This window comes from Rhineura floridana, chromosome 3 (genome assembly GCF_030035675.1).
Source record: "Rhineura floridana isolate rRhiFlo1 chromosome 3, rRhiFlo1.hap2, whole genome shotgun sequence".
Lineage (NCBI taxonomy): Eukaryota > Metazoa > Chordata > Lepidosauria > Squamata > Rhineuridae > Rhineura > Rhineura floridana.
Window position 1 is genome coordinate 19,267,525 of NC_084482.1, and position 21,243 is coordinate 19,288,767.

General features: G+C 43.8%; 1 protein-coding gene and 1 long non-coding RNA gene across 2 annotated transcripts in view; both read right to left on the reverse strand.

Moving 5' to 3' along the window:
- LOC133379459 (myosin light polypeptide 6-like) overlaps positions 1–21,243 on the reverse strand; it is a 142,975-nt gene that overhangs the window by 45,352 nt on the left and 76,380 nt on the right. The gene's annotated exons all lie outside the window — the stretch shown is intronic.
- LOC133382055 (uncharacterized) lies at positions 11,445–16,087 on the reverse strand. Its single transcript, XR_009761776.1, has 3 exons — positions 15,939–16,087; positions 15,506–15,651; positions 11,445–11,953 (listed from the first exon to the last, which is right to left on the reverse strand). It is a non-coding gene; the product is annotated as an uncharacterized LOC133382055 (long non-coding RNA).

Consider the following 21,243-nt stretch of genomic DNA (forward strand, 5'->3'; position numbering starts at 1 on the left):
AGTTTGGCTCTCACTGTTTTTGACTTTCAGAGCTAGCACTTTGGATGCAGCAGAGAGAAAGGAGTTTCTCAGCAGTGCTGTGGCTGCTATAGTGACTTGAGGAATGTGACAAGCAGGAAGGCAAAGCAGCAAGATGAAGGGTGCGAGAACAGGGTTTAATCTGAGGCCTTGAGTCTGTTTTCAGTACTAGAGCTCAGTCCTGGATCATGTAGTATAAAAGTGTCTCTGAACAAATACAGAGTGCATTTTCCTAACCGCCAGGATTCCAGAGCCCAGCTAACATGCACACTTGGAATTAAGGGATGTGGCTTTTAGATGGGCTTGAACTCATTTTTAGAAATTAACCCTTAATGTAGGACTAGAGATTGCTGGGTGAGTTAATAGCAAGACTCTTGGCAGACATGGGCTTTGCGTGACAATGAAAAAGGAAGGACTGAGTTGGCCCTTTAAGTTGGGGGCGATTGACTGGTGTGGGTGTTGGAAGGAAAGAGAACCAAGCTCCAGAATCTGATATATATATCTGATCATTTTGCCAGGCTGTCCTTGGTACCAGGATTCACACTTGCTTGAGTGACACACTTGGGCCTCCGAGTCCCTGAATGCTGATTCCCATTATGTTCCCTACACTATTCCGTATGCCTTTCATTCAAGGCGTTCTCTCCCAGCTTGTCACTCATCCATCCCACTCTCTTCCATAGTTGTTTCCTTGCCTGACTGCTTCCCAGTACAACATGGATTGGATTGAACTGGCAGGCAGGGTGGGGGGTGGGGGTCTGGTAAGCCAGATGCCTAGGTTGAAATTTTCCCCTCCCCTCCTAATGCTAGGAGGGGAATGAGGGGCGTGAAGCGGAGGAATGGGGGGGAAATGCAAGGCTTGCTCAGACTTTCCTGCCCTGCTGTGTCTGCAAGACAGGCCTCAGCTTGCTAGCCATAACAAACGTGAGCTAATTCGGTCATGGAAAAAGGTTTGGGATTTTTTCTTTCTGGTGGAAATACCTTAAACATAAGTGTGATATTCAGGCAGTAAATGGGGGCTTTGTTTGCAGGCTGGAACCAGGAGGCCAAGGGGAAGGAGTGCTGAAGTGGAATTCCCCCTAACCTAACCTACCCCACCCCACCCCACCTCACTCCTCATACTTATTTTTTCGCCTCCTCAAATAAAGTTCCTCAAATGTTAAAGCTTAATAAAAAAAAAAAAGTGGTCTGGAAGACTGCAGATGAAGGTGGCTGGGAAGGAATAAAAAAATATGCACACAAAGGGACCAAAGTTTCTTCCTCTTCCTTGACTCCAACCGAGTCAAGTCTATGAGGCCCAGAGTTCACCAGGGTTTTGCTCTGGTCTGGTGGGCAAATGCCCTCCTTTACAGAAGACAATCCTCTACTTGAAGGTGTCTTTTATTTGAAGGGCTAGCTGGTCCAAGTCTGGTTTTAAGGTGTTGAACCCTAAGAAGGGAGAGCATTGAAGTGGCCCATCAACAGATCATCAGCACCTCTACAGCAGACTGAGGAGGCACACATAAGCCACCTGGACATAGTCTTCCCTGCTATGCTGAGATGTGTTTCTGTTTAAATTATAGCCATTACTTCTCTGTTTGCACCAGGGCATGTAAATTAACATATGCAACTCTGTGTTCTCTTGTCTTGCTGATGCATTTCCTCTCTCTCTTTCTCTTTTTTTTGGGGGGGGGAGGGCAAGTGGCCCAAAAGTGGCCACCTTGTTTCTGGAACCTATTGTCAGTTGTTACATCAAAATACAGTAGGGCCCCACTCATATGGTGGGTTACGTTCCAGAGCCACACTGAAAAGCGGAACTCCGTCAATAAAATGGCGCCCGATGCCCGAAAAACACCGTAAAAGCGGAACAAGCGCCATATGAGTGGGGCCTTACTCTAATTGAAAGCCGCCGTATTAGCAGAACACTGGAAAGCGGGCCGCTCAAAAGCAGGGCCCTACCGTAACAAAAGTTCAGACAGTGGCCCTTTCCAGAGGCTACTTAGCACCAGAAGCACACAGCAGGGCAGGAAAGTCTGAAAAACTGTCCACCTTGGAGGTGGGGCTAGGATTTCCAGGTGAGTCCCAGTATCTTCTGTTCTGATGAAGCCATGCCTGGCTGCTGTCCCTGTTGGCTTTGAAGAATTTGGCAGTCGCTGGGGTCACACTATGTGCATTTGAGCATTTTTCCAAGGCAGCATTTTCCAAAGTGTTCTATGGAACTTTGGGGTTCCATGGAAGCTTATAAAAGGAATCCTTCATGAGAGGAGCAGTAAGGGTGATCAGTCTTTCCTGAGCCAACTTTCCTGCCACTTCCAGTCTTCCCCAGCAATGGTGAGAGCTGCAGGAGAGTTTTGGTTGAATTCTGAGGCAGCAATGGGGAACCTCTGCCCTGCAGGCCTAACTAGGCTCAGCAGGCCTCCCCGCTAGGTCCATGAGGCCATTGTGGCCAAGCCATACCCTGCAGATAAAGACACGGCTAGGCGCAGAGTGGTAAGCGGCGGTAACACAGCCGAAGCTCTGCTCATGGCCAGAGTTCGATTCCAACAAAAGGAGGAAGTAGAATCTCCGGTAAAAGGGGTCGAGGTCCACTCAGCCTTCCATCCATCCGTGGTCGGTAAAATGAGGACCCGGCATACGCTGGGGGGCAAAGAACGACAGGGGAAGGAACTGGCAATCCCACCCCATATATACGGTCTGCCTAGTAAATGTCGCAAGACGGCACCCTAAGATTCAGAAACAACTCGCACTATAAGTGTGGGGACACCTTTACCTTTAGGCAGAAAGCAAGTTCACAAGCACTGACAATCAGCAAAGCCCTGTACGTAGATAGCATTGTGCAAAAATTAGTCACCTGACATCACTCATGAATGGTCAAAGAGAGTGTATTAACAAAGGGCACATGTACTCTGATTTACCTGGACTTCCATTCACATGGTGGGTGAGTTAAGATCTTCAACCTGTAGATAATGCCTGCATTTTCTTGTTTTAGTAATAATTTTTATTCGTTTTTAAACCATTTTCGTAAACGGAACAAAACACCTTGTAAACTATAAGGAGAGGGGAAAGAAAGAAAGAAGAAATAATATGTTTTTAATGTGTTTTTTAATAATGTTCTAATTCTTTTTTAAAGTTGTTTTTTAAAATGTTTTTAACGCTGTTTTGTTTTAATGTATGTTAAGATCTATTTTTATGATGTTTTAAAGTGTTTTTAGCGCTTTGTTTGCCGCCCTGGGCTCCTGCTGGGAGGAAGGGCGGGATACAAATTAAATACTAAATAAATAAATAAATAGTGCATCTGCTTTGCATGAAGAAGGTCCCAGGTTCCATCCCTGGCATCTCCAAGAGGGACTGGGAAAGAGCCCAGTGTTGAACCCCAGAGAACTGCTGCCAGGCCTTGTAGACAATACTGAGTTAGATGGACCAGTGGTCTGACTCACTATAAGGCTGCTACCTATGTTCCTATGAAAAGCTTAGTAATGTCTCAATTTTCTGCTATAATCACCTTGACGGAGTAGGATGGATTATATGAATAGTGCAGTTAAACAAAATGTTCTACTCAAGTAGCATTCTGGCTTTTAACTGGTTAATGGATTCTTAAAACTGAAATAAAATGAGATGTTATCAAGGGTCAGTGAATGTGCCTCTTTTGAGGATCTTGAAGGAAATATTTTTATTTTAGCTTTGTGATTTTATGGCTTTTACTTTGTAAACTGCTTAGTTTTTTTATATTAAGTGGTCTATAAAGTGATTGATAGAATAAATGATTAATAAAATAGAACCATTCTTTTAAGAATGAGAAAATGTACACTTTGGGAACATTTGTTCTTTTAATTGAATTTGAGAGTATGGATTATTTCTTGTTGCTGCAACACACCAGACCCATGACTTTGAAGAAAAACACGTTCATCAGCATTGTGTTTAAATGACATACATTTTGAGTTCAGTGGAACACTGTTGGCTTCAGCTATTTGTGGTGGTGGTTGTTATTTCTAGCCTTCATAGTTTCACATTAAAAAGCAAGGTGGCTACAAACTTTGGATACAAACTAGAAGGAAAAGCCATTATCACATTTATTGTTTTGCCAAATTAGATGCTAGAGGAAGTGATTGCCCTGTATGGCCAGTGTGGGGTTGGGCATTTCAGGAATCCCAAAGTTTTTATTTGTGGTCAGTCCTGTCAACTAACTGACACAGTGGTGACCATAGTGAACTGTAAACTTCAGTTAAAGCTTTAGTTCACGGGCAGACCATGTGGTGCCCTCCAGATGTCATTAGATTCCAGTTCCCATTGGCCCCAGCCACAATAGCCAGTGGTCATGTATGATGGGATTTGTAGTCCAATAGTATCTGGAGTGCACCACTTTGGCAACCCTGCTTTAGTTGGTTATTTGTCAATCTGTTAATGCTTGCAGCTCTTGGAGCAAGGTAGCCTGCATTGCACCAGAGTGGAATAGCATAGAACAGTGCTGTGCTGATGCCCCTCCCAAAGTTCTCTAGACAGGGGATGGCAGCTGCATCAGCAGTAGCACAGGGCAGATCCTGTTTGTGCACAGCTGATGTTAAAACCAATTCCTGCTCTTGCACTGGGTCCCACATGCATTGAACTATTTATTTATTTTATTTTATTTATTGCACTTGTATACCGCCCTATAGCCAAAGCTGTCTGGGCGGTTTACAGCAGCACACTGGGTGTGTGACTTGAGCTATGTAGAGTTGGGGCTTTGGAGAAAGTGTGAATAAAAATGGATAATGTGCACCACAACCCATTCTGGATGGCTTGCTTTGTAACCCTGTTGGAAGGAAAGGAAGTGGCAAAATAGTATGGGGGTCAGAACAGTGGGGTGGAGTGGGGTGGGAGGAGGTATTGAGCAAACAGCTCTCATGCAAATAACATTGTTTGTTCCTTGACGTCAGAAGCTACTGGGGCATCTTGCAGACTTCAGCTCCTCAACTTGGCATTTTGATGTGGTGTTTCAGGCGCCAAATGTGCAAGACAGTCTTTACTGCACAGAGCCCTAGACAGCATCCAGTACATCTCAGTCCCTACCACAGGAGCGGCTGAAGTTATTTTTGCTGCCCAGTGTAAAAAAATGGTTTTGCTCGCCCCCTCATTTTGTTGCATGAAGGGGTGTGTGTGTGTGTATGTGTGGGCAGAAGTATATTCTGTTCATGGTAGTTTTTCTGATAGTCCCTTTCCTTTGCTCTGGAAGTGGAACTTGTGGAGTTAGGACATACCTTTTGTCCCAAAGATCTGGATTATTTATTTATTTATTTATTTATTTAAATCATTTCTATGCCGCTCTATCTTCCTGGAAAGCTCAGAGCGGCGGACAACTCTATAATAAAAGAACATAGACCGAGAATACCTTATAAAAGCAAGACATACACCATAGATACAAACTTATAAGATAAGATTAAAATAGTAAAAACTGTATACAATACAATAAACACATAATTACTCCATAATCTCTCATGGTCAAGAGATTTCCTATTCCTCAGTCCAGGTTAAATGCAAGACGGAAAAGGAACGTCTTGACCTGGCGACGGAATGCCGGAAGCGAGGAGGCCGACCGGACCTCTATTGGCAGGGAATTCCAGAGTCTAGGGGCGATAACAGAGAACGCCCTATCTCTGGTTCCTGAAAGATGAACTTGTGAGGTTGAGGGTATCCTAAGGAGCAAATTATCGGAGGACCTGAGAGAACGGGGGGGGGTTCATAAGAAGACAACCGATCGGACAGATAGACAGGGCCCAAGCCATGAAGGGCTTTAAAGGACAACACCAGCACCTTGAATTGAGTCCGGAAGCAAATTGGCAACCAGTGGAGCTGTTGCAACAGGGGGGTTGTATGGGCATGAATGTCAGCCCCTGTCAGCATTCTTACTGCTGCACGTTGAACGAATTTAAGCTTCCGAACTGTCTTCAAAGGCAGCCCCACGTAGAGTGCGTTGCAGTAGTCAAGCCGGGATGTAACTAGGGTGTGAGTTACCTTCGTCAGATCAGACATCTCTAAAAATGGGCGCAGCTGGCAAACCAGTCTTAACTGGGCAAAAGCACTCCTGGACACAGCAGAAACCTGAGCATCCAGTTTCAAAGCCGAGTCCAGAAGCACACCTAAGCTGCGGACTTGAGTCTTCAGGGGGAGTGTAACCCCGTCTAACACAGGTACATTCCACGTTTCTAGTTTGGCCCCACAACTGACGAAGAGCATTTCTGTCTTGTCTGGATTTAATTTCAACTTGTTCACCTTCATCCAATCCATCACTGAGGACAGGCACTGGTTCAGGGGTTGAACGGCTTCCTTGGCATCAGGAGGAAAGGAGAAGTAAAGCTGGGTGTCATCTGCATATTGATGGTAACGAACTCCAAACCTCCGGATGACCTCACCCAGTGGCTTCATATAGATGTTAAATAACAAAGGAGACAAAATAGAACCCTGTGGAACCCCGCAGGTCAAAGGCCAGGGGGCTGAGCAGGAGTCTCCGAGTATTACCTTCTGGGTTCGACCCTCCAGGAAGGAGCGGAGCCAACATAAAACAGTACCGTGAAGCCCCATCCTGGATAGGCGATCCAGAAGGATACCATGGTCGATGGTATCAAAGGCCGCCGAGAGATCCAGGAGAACCAACAGGGACACACTCCCCCTGTCTAATTCCCTTCGAAGGTCATCCACCAAGGCGACCAAAGCTGTTTCGGTCCCGTGGCCAGGTCTGAAACCAGATTGGAATGGATTGAGATAATCTGTTTCCACTAGGAACCGTTGAAGTTGACTAGTCACCACCCGCTCCACTATTTTACTTAAGAAAGGTAAGTTGGATACTGGTCGATAATTACCCAAACATAATGGGTCTAAGGAGGGTTTTTTCAGTAATGGTCTCACAAACGCCTCTTTCAGGCATCCCGGCAGGGAGCCTTGTTGAAGAGAGGCATTGACTACTCCACAGACCCATTCAGCCAGGCCCCCTCTGGCTTGTTTAATGATCCAGGAGGGACAAGGATCAAGCAGACAGGTGGTAGGTCTCATTCCTCCAAGAAGGCTGTCTATATCTCCAGGTTGAGCAAGTTGAAAGGAATCCATCTTAATTGGACAGACAGAGGCCGAAGGTACATCCTTAGAGACTGCATCAAGATTGGCTTCTAAGTCGGAGCGGATCTGATCGACCTTATTCGCAAAATAAAAGGCAAATTCTTGACAACGGGTTGGAGACAAATCCACGTTGTCCTCAGGATGAATAGGGTTAAGCAAATTTTTAACCACTCGGAATAGTTCAGCCGGCTGATTAACGGCTGATGAAATAGAAGCCGTAAAAAAGGCCTTTTGCGTAGATCGTCTTGTAATTGAATAGGTTTTCGAAAATTCTTTAACAACAAGTCGGTCAGATTCGTTCCGAGTTTTCTGCCACTGTCGCTCTAGACCCCGATGAGTGCGTTTCATCGCCATCAGCTCGTTGGAAAACCATGGGGCCGGTTTTGCTCTGGAACGCACAAGGGGACGCTCAGGAGCTATTGTGTCAACGGCCCTGGTCATTGAACTGTTCCAGAATTTGACCAGGGTGTCTACAGAATCACTTACTTGGGAGACAGGGAATTCCCCAAGAGCTGATAGGAAACCAACCGGATCCATCAGTCTCCTGGGGCGGAGCATTCTAATGGGTCCCTTCTCCCTGCGGTGGGTATGAGTCACAGTTAGTCTAAAGCTGACCAGGTAATGATCCGTCCATGACAACGGAGCTATAGAAAAATCTACCACTCCTGGATCATTATCCTGTCCCGCATAGAAAGCAAGATCGAGGGTGTGACCAGCTGTATGAGTAGGGCCTGTTATTAGTTGAGACATCCCCATAGTTGTCATGGCCGCCATAAAGTCTCGGGCATCTCCATGAAGTGGGGACTCCACATAGATATTGAAGTCACCCAAAACTAACAGCCTGGGAGACTCCACCATCAGCCCGGAGATCAGCTTGGAGAGCCCAGATAAGGGGACTGCTGGGCAGCGGGGAGGACGATACAAGAGCAGAATCGCTATTTGGTCCCACCCGCAGAGTTTTAAGTAAAGACACTCGAATCCAGCAAATTGCGGTAGAGGGCACCTGGTCATAGAGATGGAATCACGATAGACCACTGCGACTCCCCCACCCCGTCCCCCCGGTCTAGCCTGCTGATGTACACAGAAACCTGGAGGACAAAGACCAGCGAGGTTAACCCCACCTAATTCATCCAACCAGGTTTCTGTAATACACGTCAAGTCGGCATGTTCATCCAGGAGAAGGTCCTGAATGATCGTGGTTTTCTGATTTACCGACCTGGCGTTAAAAAGCATGACTAGTAAACCGGGAGAATTGTCATCCAAGTACACCTGTCTATTTGGCCGAGGTCGTCATATAGGAGTTGATAACCAACGATGAGGTCGACTTCTCTTGATGTGATAGGAGGATTTCTTCATATCATATCTCCCCCTCCCACATAGAGTTGTTATAGGTTCTCCGAAAATAAGGTCCTTTAAGGGCTTTAGCGTACCCGCCTCAACATTAAGTGGTATCGTAGCAGGTAAGAAGGATAGATTAGTTGGCTGGGTCGTATGGCATCAAGGGAATTTTGATTCCTCTTGCGGGACTAAGGCTATACTTTGTAAAGTGTCACACATAGCATCCAATTCTGGTAAGACTGGCAGAACAAGAGTTGACGGTATTTCTAAGGTCTGAGCTTTATAGCGCGCATCCAAATCAAGATCCTTACGGGATCTAGAGGATAATCTCTTGCTCAGTAAGTTTTGAAGAAGTTTCTGTAAGTTATTAATAATATCCTGTTGGGCATTGTCAGAGAAACTAGTAAAGTTGGATAATAGCTCATCTGATCCATCACAGAAGGAGGCAGTCAGTTTATCCTCATGGTCTCCCTGAATGGGTGACTGTAATAGAGATTGAACTGGACTACTCATAAGTAAGGAGCTGGTGGAATCGTTATAACTATCCAGCACAACAAAGTCACTACTGGTGAGGTTAAAATGGGGGTATGCCATAGATGTATAATTATCCTGAGGATACTTCCCCATAACTGATAATTGAGTTTGGGCTATTGGGTCAGGCCAATGCCAATTTACACAAAGAGGGCGTGGTCTTCCTAAATTAACAAAATGTCTTCGCACTTGGATTCCAAACCTCAACAAAAAAGGTCTATTTGCCAAAAAAGTATTAACCATTCCATAAGATCTAAAAGTTAATAATACCACCATATCAAAAGAATTCTTGGTAAGAATAACTGCCTTAACTATATCTTCAAATTTAATTGGGACTACATTCAGGGATCTTAGAACCTCGAAAATATAAATTTTCCAATTGAGATATTGACCACTGTTATTATAGCATGGGAAATGGGATAGAACTATCTTATTCCGACTAAGTCGTAGGGAGTAGTACTCTGCATCATCCTTTCTTAAGGAGGTCCTGGTGGGAGAAACCAGCTGATTGTTAGCACCCACGGGAGGCGAAGCTATAAGAGGTGTTATAGGTGTCTCAAAAGCAATAGGAAGCAAACTAGAGGCTTTATTAGATGTCTTCTTAAAAGTCCTCTTCTCCTTATGTGCAACCAGATGAGGCTGTGATTGTATTTCAGCTGGGCCACCAGTCTCATAGGGACGCTGTGTTAGTATTTCCGAGAAGTCACCAATATCACAATGACAGTCAGTTTGGAATTGTCTTGGAGAAAGGTCAGATGCTGAGGGAGTTAATTCAGGCTCACACAATGATGGAACGGTGGAAAACATTGAAGAAGGTTCTAGTTCCAACTCTGACCCGCCCCTTTGGATCATCTTAGAAGGTCCCGCAGTAGACGAAGGAGCAGTCTGCAGGCGGACAAGTGTATCCAAAATTTTAAAAAGGGGTTTATAGTTCATTTTTTTATATTGAAGTGGTTTTTGATTTTTGAAGTTTTTAGATTTTTTTACTTCTAACAGCCTTCTTTCTTTTACATTTGGGAACCGATGTAATCAACTGTCTCCCATTACTGGGGGGGGGGGACTCATCTCCCTAGTTTTATCCTCCTTACTCTGAATGATCGAATTGACAGCGCTCACCAAGGTATGCAGTAAATTATTGCATTCGGAGATAAACTTTTTCACCAAATCAAGTTCTTCAAGTATTAAAAGAGTCCAGCCCAAGGGATGGACATAATTTCCGGGGGTAGAAGAGGAATTAGACACATCATTTATAGGCTGATTATCTGCAAAGAGTCCGTGTTCAGGATGTGATGGTTCTGGCACTTGCATTTCCCCCAAGGTTTCCATCGCTTGTGGTAGTATATCCCCAACTGGATATGATGGGGTATGAAAATCCACTTCTTGTAATTCCCTAGCTAAATTTTGGGATAAGGGATTTCCACACAAGCGATATATTCCTGATTTATAATCCAATGACCAGTCCAGGGGAGATTCAGGATGTACTACAGGGGGCAATTGTATTCCTTAATTGCTTTCCTTTCCTTATTACCCCAATACCTCTTAAATTCTGTCACCCAAGGCAGCTGCTGCCTGTATTGCCTGATGGGTAGGGCCAGTCCTATTGCATCATGATAGGTTCATCAGGTAAATTACAAACATAGTAGTGTGTCATACATCATCAAGCATGATAAGACCCAAATCTTGGCTGTTGCCATAATATCACCAATTATCTGGGGTGAGGTTAGGGTGACCATATTTAATTAGAGGTGGGTCTCCCCTGTATCTTTCATACTCCTTCAGAGGTGGGGATTCTGTCAGGCTCACCCTGTCATGCTGGTGTGGGAAAAGCTGCATCAACCAAAATGGTTTCCTTACATAAAACTATTAAAAATACAGAAGCCCCATTCACCTTTACAATGGGTAACTTCAGGTGGAGGATTTGATTCCATCTCAGATGTTTTGAAGGCAGGACTGGGAAAGTCCCAGGACCAAGCATTTACATAATTTGAAGCTGGCTCTTTGGAGTTTTATTTTTAAAAAATCGTATATAAAAAATCATTAGCAAGCTAGCTAAATGTGGGCTGGATGGAACAACTATCAGGTGGATCCACAGTTGGCTACAGAATCATACTTATAGAGTGCTTATCAATGGTTCCTTCTCAAACTGGGCAGAAGTAATGAGTGGGGTACCATAGGGCTCGGTTCTGGGCCCTGTGCTCTTCAACATTTTTATTAACAACTTGGATGAGGAGGTACAGAACAAGCTTATCAAATTTCCAGATGATACATACAGAAACCAGTAATGATTTGAAATGAATGCTGATGAAAGTGAAACAGGAAAGCACAAAAGCAGGACTACAGCTGAACATCAAGAAGACTAAAGTAATGACAACAGAAGATTTATGTAACTTTAAAGTTGACAATGAGGACATTGAACTTGTCAAGGATTATCAATACCTTGGCACAGTCAGTAACCAAAATGGAGACAATAGTCAAGAAATCAGAAGAAGGCTAGGACTAGGGAGGGCAGCTGTGAGAGAACTAGAAAAGGTCCTCAAATGCAAAGATGTATCACTGAACACTAAAGTCAGGATCATTCAGTCCATGGTATTCCCGATCTCTATGTATGGATGTAAAGCTGGACAGGGAAAAAAGCGGTTAAGAGAAAAATCAACTCATTTGAAATGTGGTGTTGGTGGAGAGCTTTGCGCATACCATGGACCACAAAAAAGACAAAATAATTGGGTGTTAGAACAAATTAAACCAGAACTATGATTAGAAGCTAAAATGATGAAACTGAGGTTATCATACTTTGGACACATCATGAGAAGACATGATTCACTAGAAAAGACAATAATGCTTGGGAAACCAGAAGGGAGTAGAAAAAGAGGAAGGCCAAACAAGAGATGGATTGATTCCATCAAGGAAGCCACAGACCTGAACTTACAAGATCTGAACAGGGTGGTTCATGACAGATACTCTTGGAGGTCACTGATTCATAGGGTCGCCATAAGCGGTAATCAACCTGAAGGCACATAACAACATGTGTGAAATAGGAGAAATAAGGTTTAAAATTCTGATGAATTTGCATGAGGATTTTAAAAAAAATTATAAACTAATGTAGAGAACTGAATTTAAGATTAGAAAAATGAGAAAAGGAAAGAAACTGATCTTGATAAATTCTCCCATCCCTAGTGATGGGTAACCTCTTCACCCTCTCCCCTTTCTCCCTTTTTTAAAATGAGCTTGCTGAAACACAGAGAATATTCTTCAGTGTTCATTTTGCCAGCTCCAACTGTGGGCCTCATAAATCTTCTTTGTGTCCTTTGGGGTGGCTCACTTTTTTCTGCCCAAGAGCTGTGTTTATTATTGGCCAACCCACTGAGGGCTGTGGCAAAGCAAAAAGTGGGTGTGGCCATACCTCACACAGACACCCGTTCACCATGCATGCATACAGACCACATGTAACAGGAAGCACTCAGAAAGGCTGGAGTGGAAGCAGAATCAACATGGTGATAACTGCTGTGGTCACTGTGGCAAAAGCTCCCCAAAAAAAGCCCCAATCCTTGAAGCATGTTAAAAAAAATGCTTCGAGTTCTTCAACTGGGCAGTATTTCTGAGGGTTGCTGGGAAGAAATCTTCCACCACTTGGCTAGAAGCATGGGTTGAAGGAGGTGGAGAGAAGTTTCTTTCCTTGTGGCTGGGAAGAGTGTTGTTGCGCTCGGGTTCTGCTTGTAGGCTTTCCACAGGCATCTGGTTAGCTGCTGTCAGAACACGATCCTGGACTAGATGGGCCACTGGCCTGATCCAGCAGGGCTCTTTTCATGTTCTTATGAGAAGTTCCTTTCCTTTTTTTTTTAATGCATTCTCTGTCCTTCACAAATCAATGCTGCAAAATAAAATCCGGAACAAGCTTTGAAAAGTGGTGTTGCTTCAGAATAAAAGTGGCCTGCCTGGAGAAGAAGAATGGAGTAGGTGGGGAATTCTGAAGATGACAGGACCAAGCAAAGGGGAGAGGGGTGGCGGCGGCGGCTATGATGAGATGTTTTCTTTGTTGTCCTGTCCAGTGGTGGGGGCTGAGGGAGGGAACTGGAAGAAGGAGCTTCTCTTCAGTAGCGATGGAGGAGGAGTCCTATGGCCTTCCCCATGTATCTTCTGGTGCATTCCCTTTCTCCTTTACCTCCTGCTAGTTTGATCATTAGTGTAAAAAGAAGATGACGGTGCTATGTAAAGAGCTAGATGTTCTCTCTAACACTGCTGAATTCAGGTGTCCATCTATACAACCTCCATTAAAGGTGATTTGGGGTGTATAGAGAAAAAATGGCAGAGTACTGTTTCAGGCAGGGATGGGGGAAACTGGTGACCCTTCAGATGTTGCTGGATTCCAGATCTCATCATCCCTGACCATTGGCTGCGCTGACTGCTGGAAGTCCTAGCGTATGGAGGACCACAAGTTCCCCAACCCTGGTTTTAGCTTTCTTACGTATAGTGCAGTAGATGTCTCAGTCTTGCACAACTGAGCAACTGCTGTGCATCATCCCTACTCTTTTGTTTTTTATATAATTAAAAAAATATTAGAGGGGGAAGCTAAAAAAGAATTGTCTGTATAATCAGAAACCAGACAAGAACAAAAACAGCTATCTGTACATCCGGCTCCATTTCTGCTGTTGCCTTCTGAATGTCATCAGAAAAGCAACAACCTCCTCCCCTTTTTTAGTTGGCTCTCGCTCTTACTGTTTCAGATTAGGATGTGCTAAAATTCCACCCAATTCAGATCTGTGAGATGTGGTGGGATGTGGGATGTGGTGAGATGTGATATGTAATATGCGATGATATGTGATATGTAATAATATATAATATATCATATGCAATAATATATAATATATCATATGCAATAATATATATATCATATGCAATAATATATAATACATGATATGCAATAATATATAATATATCATTATATATATTATATAATATATCATGCACTATACATAAGAAAGCTAAAACCAGGGATGGGGAACTTGTGGTCCTCCATACGCTAGGACTTCCTGCAGTCAGCACAGCCAATGGTCAGGGATGATGAGATTTGGAATCCAGCAACATCTGAAGGGTCACCAGTTTTCCCCATCCCTGCCTGAAACAGTACTCTGCCATTTTTTCTCTATACACCCCAAATCACCTTTAATGGAGGTTGCATAGATGGACACCTGAATTCAGCAGTGTTAGAGAGAACATCTAGCTCTTTACATAGCACCGTCATCTTCTTTTTACACTAAAGATCAAACTAGCAGGAGGTAAAGGAGAAAGGGAATGCACCAGAAGATACATGAGGAAGGCCATAGGACTCCTCCTCCATCGCTACTGAAGAGAAGCTCCTTCTTCCAGTTCCCTCCCTCAGCCCCCACCACTGGACAGGACAACAAAGAAAACATCTCATCATAGCCGCCGCCGCCACCCCTCTCCCCTTTGCTTGGTCCTATCATCTTCAGAATTCCCCACCTACTCCATTCTTCTTCTCCAGGTAGGCCACTTTTATTCTGAAGCAACACCACTTTTCAAAGCTTGTTCCGGATTTTATTTTGCAGCATTGATTTGTGAAGGACAGAGAATGCATTAAAAAAAAAAAAGGAAAGGAACTTCTCATAAGAACATGAAAATTATCTTGCATATGCTGCTGTTGCTTCTATGGCTGTAACGGAGTGAGGTTAAAGATAAGTGACATGCAAATAGGGAAAAAAACACAGAAGGCAGTAACACTTTCCTAAACAACCAGTCAGGATTCCTAACCAAAAACCAAAAATATGATAAATGAAGAAATATTTATATAAGCATGACTATCAAATATATTTATTATTTACACAAACTGTAAAGATATTTATAGTGCAATCCTAGGTTTATTTATTCAGAAGCAAGTCCCAGTGTATTCAGTGGGGCTTACTCAAAAAGGGACAGAAATGCAACCTCAAGTGATAAGCAACTTCATTCACACAACCCAAAATTCCGAATCATGCCACTTTACGCTGATTTGCAACTGTTTATACTTGTTTTTATGGTTACTGGATTTTAAATGGCTTTATTTCTTGTTGTGAGCTGCCTTGGTTTCCAACCCTACCTCACAGGGGTGTTGGAAAGACTCCATACACACACACGCACACACTGCAGATGTATAAATACATACAGCCCATACAATAGTTTATTGTCAAACCAGTTGGTCATTGCAGAAAAATCAGTATTAGTTTCAAAAAAATCAGTATTACTTTCCTACAGAATAAAAACTGTAATACCTAAGTAAGCCCTGCCTACTTGCTTTAAAATAGGACTGGAGAAGGGGGCAGAAAGAGTTAGAACACAAACCCAATTCTTTTTTACATTCACTCCAAAGTCCCATTGATTTTCAGCGCATTCATAACCATGTCTACTCAAAAGTAAGTCCTATTGAATTCAATGGGATTTACTCTGGGCATATGGGATTAGCATTGCTTTTACAAAAAGCAAGCATTGAGAAGGTTTTCAAAACACTGCCCAAGATCTGACTTCTGCACACAAGAGGAAAAAAAACTGAAATGTATATACTTACCCAATTTATGAGATTTTCAGATAAACAGGGGGGGAAACCACCATTTTGTTTTCTAGACACTGCCTCAGGTCAATGAAACTGAAACACAATCCCTGATTGGCTGCAGTCCTGAACTGGCGGGGTTAAAGCTCCGAAGTGCTGTAGTACTGTTTAAAGAAAGATTTAACAGTCAGGGGGGCAGCTGACGTTTTTATGCATATCTCGAGAACCGGACCACCTAGAAACTTAATTTTTTAAAAAAATTAAAGCTGAGAATCCGGGCCACCTAAGGAGCTAGCTGGGCGCCGGGTGGCATGCATAGAATCCAGGTAAAACCCGGCTAACTGGACAATATGGCAACCCTAACTGTGGGGATTAGTTGTGCAATGAACAGAAACTTGAGGGATTCCAGGCCCTACCAGGTGAAGAAAACTCAGGTCAGTAGTATACAAACCCTAGATCTGTCGCGCTGCGATAGTGCATGTGTGGTCCAATACAACACCAAGAGCAGGTTCAGGTATAGAAAAGATCCAGTCACAGGCAATGATTTCTTTTAAGAGTCTTTACTGAGACATTTAGAGTTACAACCAGCTTCTTCCACATAAACGCTACACCCCCATGTCCTTTCGGTTTCTCTCCAGCCTTATGTAGATAAGAGTGCCCTTGTGATGGCACAGCTGCCATCTACGGCCTTGGCACTCTTCCCAACTGACTTAACCCCATAAGAGCAGGTTTGTCCGTTGCTTTCCTCTCTGTGAGGAACACACACATAACCTGAGAGCCCAACAGCCCCCACCTGTTTCTCACAGACGTTTCAATTCCCTTTTACATAGATTACAGTTTTACATTACATCCTTTGTTTTTACATGTTTACATTTTCAGATTCTAGGCTTACTTTATTCATTACATCTTGGTTTTACACAAGTCATGTACAATGTATCTGCATCCACTTCTTGTTCAGTGTATGCCCCCTGGCCTGTGATAAGGCCTATTGTGAATCTATCAGGCGGCTTCCCTTTGTTCTCTCTCTCAGAGCGTCTTAAGGGCAATTGAGACTCAGTTTCCCTTGTGCCATCGTTGCCTGCACTAGTTCCTGGTAACTCCCACTCATGTAATGACACATCATCAGCTTTTCTTTTCTTAATGTTATGTTTCCCCCAAATGAGCTCATTTAACGCTTCCTTTAATGGCATTTGCAGTACTTCTTCCTTTGCGCTAAGACCTGGCTGTATGTCCTCCTCTTTTACTGCATGTGTATTGTGTGACCCATTTAGGTTTATGGTCTGACTTTGCTTCCATTCCTGATCTGAAACGTTGATGCTTCGACTAAGAACTACTTCGACTAAGAACCCAGACCCTGTAATAAGCGTTCTGAAAGCCCAGCACATGTCCCTCCTGGGCTCTCGGTGCTAACTTACCACACCTTTTACTCTTGGGCACGTGAACCCAACATTTAGCCCCAAAACGCTCAATGTGCCTTATCCGTGGTTTCTTCCCTGTCAGTTTTTCATAGGGAGACATTCCAAGACTCCTGTGTAACAACCTATTCTGGATATAAACAGCATATAGGATACACTTCCTCCAAAATGTGTTTGCTAGGTTTGAATCCCCCAACGTGGCTCTCATGGATTCCTGAAGAGACCTGTTTTTCCTCTCCGCAACCCCATTAGAAAACGGAGAAAACGGAGCCGTGAAGTTTTGGGCTATTCCCTTGCTTTCCATGAATTCCTGCAAAGCTTGGCTCGTGAATTCACCCCCCTGATCTGAGTGTATGCGTTTTATTGTGACCCCATGTTGTGTTTCCACTTTCTTTATGAACAAGCATAATTTTGTATCTGCCTCATCCTTTCTCTTCAGCAAGTACACATGACAATACCTTGTGAAATCATCTACCACAACCATGAAATACTTAGCACCCCCCTTTGAACACTGCAATGGTCCAGATAAGTCGACATGTATCATCTGATATGGTGCAGTGGTTGTGCATTCTGTCTTTTGATTTATGGGTGCCACTGTGGCTTTAGCCCTGTAACACGCATCACATTCATATACTTGCTCACACCCCTGTAATTTCATGTCCTCACTATGAGTAGGGGTTTTCTTAATTGTGTCATAATGAGCATGACCCAATCTTCTGTGCCACTGATGTACACAGTTTTCGTGCAACTGTCTATTGGCACTTAATACAGCACATTCCGGCTCAGCGTGAGTGCTTTGCAATGTGAACAGTGACTCTTGCAGACACCCCTGCATGCATATCTCATTGCCTCGTTTAACAACACATCTCCCTTGCTCAAACGTTACAGAATAACCTATATCTGTTAGTTTCTTTACAGACAAAATATTACTTGCCAATTGCGGGACTAACAATACATCTGTCAAAATGGTCTGGAGCTTACTCAGTTTCAAAGTTCCACGCGCCAGGACGTCACGTTTGGATCCGTCAGCCAATAAAACAGTTTCCTGCACTGGTTTCGATGAGTGAAATAGGCTTGCATCTTTTATGAGGCAATGAGAAGCTCCACTATCAATTACCCAGTGAGAGTTAATTGTTTTATGCTGCTTTGTACTAACAAAGTTCACGCTAGATTGCTTCCAGCCTCTGTCTCTTTGCTTGGCTGCACAGTTTCGCTGTATATGTCCCCTTGCTCCACAAAAATAATAGGGTTTTAGTCCATGCTGCTCTTTGAAGGTAAACTGCTTAGTTTTGACTGCTTCTTTCGGCTCAGTCCTGTTAATCTCCTGTCTTCTTTGCCATTCTTGATTGAGTTTTTCTTCCACAAAATCCAGACTCAATCCTCCATTGGGCATCGCCTCCATAGACGTCATGAAATTGTTCCATTTCTCGTCAAGGGAAGACAAAATGATGTACACCTTTTGTAGATTGCCATGCTCGACCCCTCTGTCCTCCAGCTCTGCAAACAGACGTCGACATTCCGTTAAGTGCTCAATCATGGTGCTCTCCTCAGTTAGACGCATGTGATATAACCTTCTCGCCAAACAAAGTTTGCTCCCTGCGGTCTGTTGCACGTGTACAGTATTCAAAACAGTCCACATATGTTTTGCTGTGGGTTCATCTCTCACATATAGCAGTTGAGAGTCGGACAGTGCTAATGTGATAAAAGCCTTCGCCTTTTCATCCTTACGTGTCCATGCCGCTTGAGGGGCCGCCGGTGGGGTGGTGTCAATGACTTCAAACAGATCCTCTTTGATCAGAAAAGCCCTCATCCGTAGCTTCCAGCTGGCATAATTTGTTTCAGTGAGCCGTTCCATAGGCATTCCAGCAGACATATTTATTGCCATTCTCAGCGCTCTGCTTTCCGCTCACCTCTTTCTCACACGGCCTCCGACCAAGCTCGCGTCTCAGCTCTGAGGTTTCGGACCAGAACCGGCTCTAGCGCTGTATAGCGGACCAGAATCCTGGGCCCGTAACCCTTGTCGCGCTGCGATAGTGCGTGTGTGGTCCAATACAACACCAAAAGCAGGTTCAGGTATAGAAAAGATCCAGTCACAGGCAATGATTTCTTTTAAGAGTCTTTATGAGACATTTAGAGTTACAACCAGCTTCTTCCACATAAACGCTACATCCCCACGTCCTTTCGGTTTCTCTCCAGCCTTATGTAGATAAGTGCCCTTGTGATGGCACAGCTGCCATCGACGGCCTTGGCACTCTTCCCAACCGACTTAACCCCATAAGAGCAGGTTTGTCCGTTGCTTTCCTCTCTGTGAGGAACACACACATAACCTGAGAGCCCAACAAGATCATGCTGGACAATTCACAGCATAAGCACTAGACACTGTTACCACATATAGGGCTTGCTTCAGTGAATCAGTTTTGTTGCTTTAAGACCATCTCTCTTTTTTTATTGGACTGTGAGCCCAGTGGTAACGGGCATATTTCCCCCTCCCCCTTTTTTGACCATGAAATTGGCAATATCTTCAAAGCCTGCCTTGATCCATGGAGCAGAATATGAATTTAAATAAAATACATAGGTGTGTATATGTATTCTGGTATATGTATTAGGCAGGGTGTGGGTGTGCATCTAAATACACACATATCGGCACAAACACAGTTTAATAAAGGCAGCTTGTGTTCATATACATTCCTGTGTCCCACTAAAGATTCTATCTGTCCCAAATCTGAGGACTGTTTAAGCAAATAAAGAGTGAGTTCCTGTGCATGTATTATTTGTACCTTTTTGGGACTTTACTAATAATCAGAATGTACATGCATCAGCATTTCAGCTATCTATTTGTTGTAGAAGTACCTTAACCATTTTGATCCTCATGTCAGTGAAGCCCAAACATGGTAATAAAAAGAAATATATGTATTGGAGTGAATCCACAAGCTCTTATGTGCCTGTAAAATACTACTGTGTCTCCTCTTGCAGAAACCCACCTCTGCAGAACGGTATAAAATGCCCATCTTGGGACTGAAACTGACATCTACGAAGGAGCAGCCAGGGCGCAGGCCACAGGTCAAGCAGGTGTGGTTGAAGGAGCCGTCAAGGTCAGAGCTTGGAAGTAACTAGTTACAAGTAATGAATTACTTGTAATTCATTACTTTTTTGAGCAACGAGTGGGTAATTCCTTTACATTTTTATTGTAATAGGAGTAATTTTACTACTTTTGTGGAGTAATTGTAATGTTTCCAGAATTACTTTGGTGCATTACTGGGGGGGGAGCAGGGGAAGTCTTCCGCTCCTCTGATTTGTGGATGAAAATCATGTGCCTCAAACTGGGCTTCTGTGCAGTGTTGCTCTTTCCTCATGCTCTGTGGATAGGTAGGAGGCGACGAGGGAGGAGGTGGAGAGTGAGACGAGGTGGAGTGGAGAAAACAATTATTAAAAAAACATAATGGTGGTGAAGAATGGAGTGGAGGGGAAAAGGATTCGGAGGTGAGAACATGGATAAAGGAGAAGGAGACAGCAGCAGAATGGAGATAAAAGAACTGTGGAGGTGAAAGATGACTGTGTGTGTGTGTGTGTGTGTGTGTGTGTGTGTGTGTGTGTGTGTGTGAATACTGTGTTTGCACTTGGCACACAAAGTGGCCTCCACCACCCTCTCTGGCTACTGTGCTGCACTTGCAGTATTTTAACTTTTTTGCATCTCAGGGGAAAATGTTTGCTTGAGTGAGTGTCCCTTAGCTGGGGGCAGGGCAGGGTCTGGGTGGTGGTTAAGTGAGAGAGATTATGCTGGCTGGCTGAGTGCGGGGGGGTTGCACTTTGTTTGTTGACATGGAAAGATCTGAGTAGTGGCCTCTGCCTCCCTCCCCACCACCGTTGCCAGCAGAGAGACCACCATTGCTATCTTATGAATAAAAATAATTATTCTACTACCTCTGTATGTGTTTGTTTATTTTTAATGTTGTTTTAGGCTACTTAGATGTGCAGCAGCCAAGGCCAGCACCTTGTAGCCGTTTTCTTAAAGTAACTGAAATGTAATTGTAGTGATTACTCTGGAGAAAATGTAAAGTAATCAGTTACTTTCAGAGCAATTGTAATTGTAATGGTAATTACTACTTTTTTGGGCCATGTAACTGTAACTTGTTACTTTTTAAAAGTAATCTTCCAAGCTTTGGTCAAGGTCAAGGCTGCTCGAGAAGAGAAGGATAAGTACATATTGAGAAGCCCTTTCCCTTCCTCAGAGACCCACCAGCCACCCAGACCCCCAAGATGGAGGAGGTGCCAGGGCCTTCCCAGTCCCAATGTCTTCATGACCCACAATAAACCAAAGTGCTGCAGTGCTAAAAAGTAGAG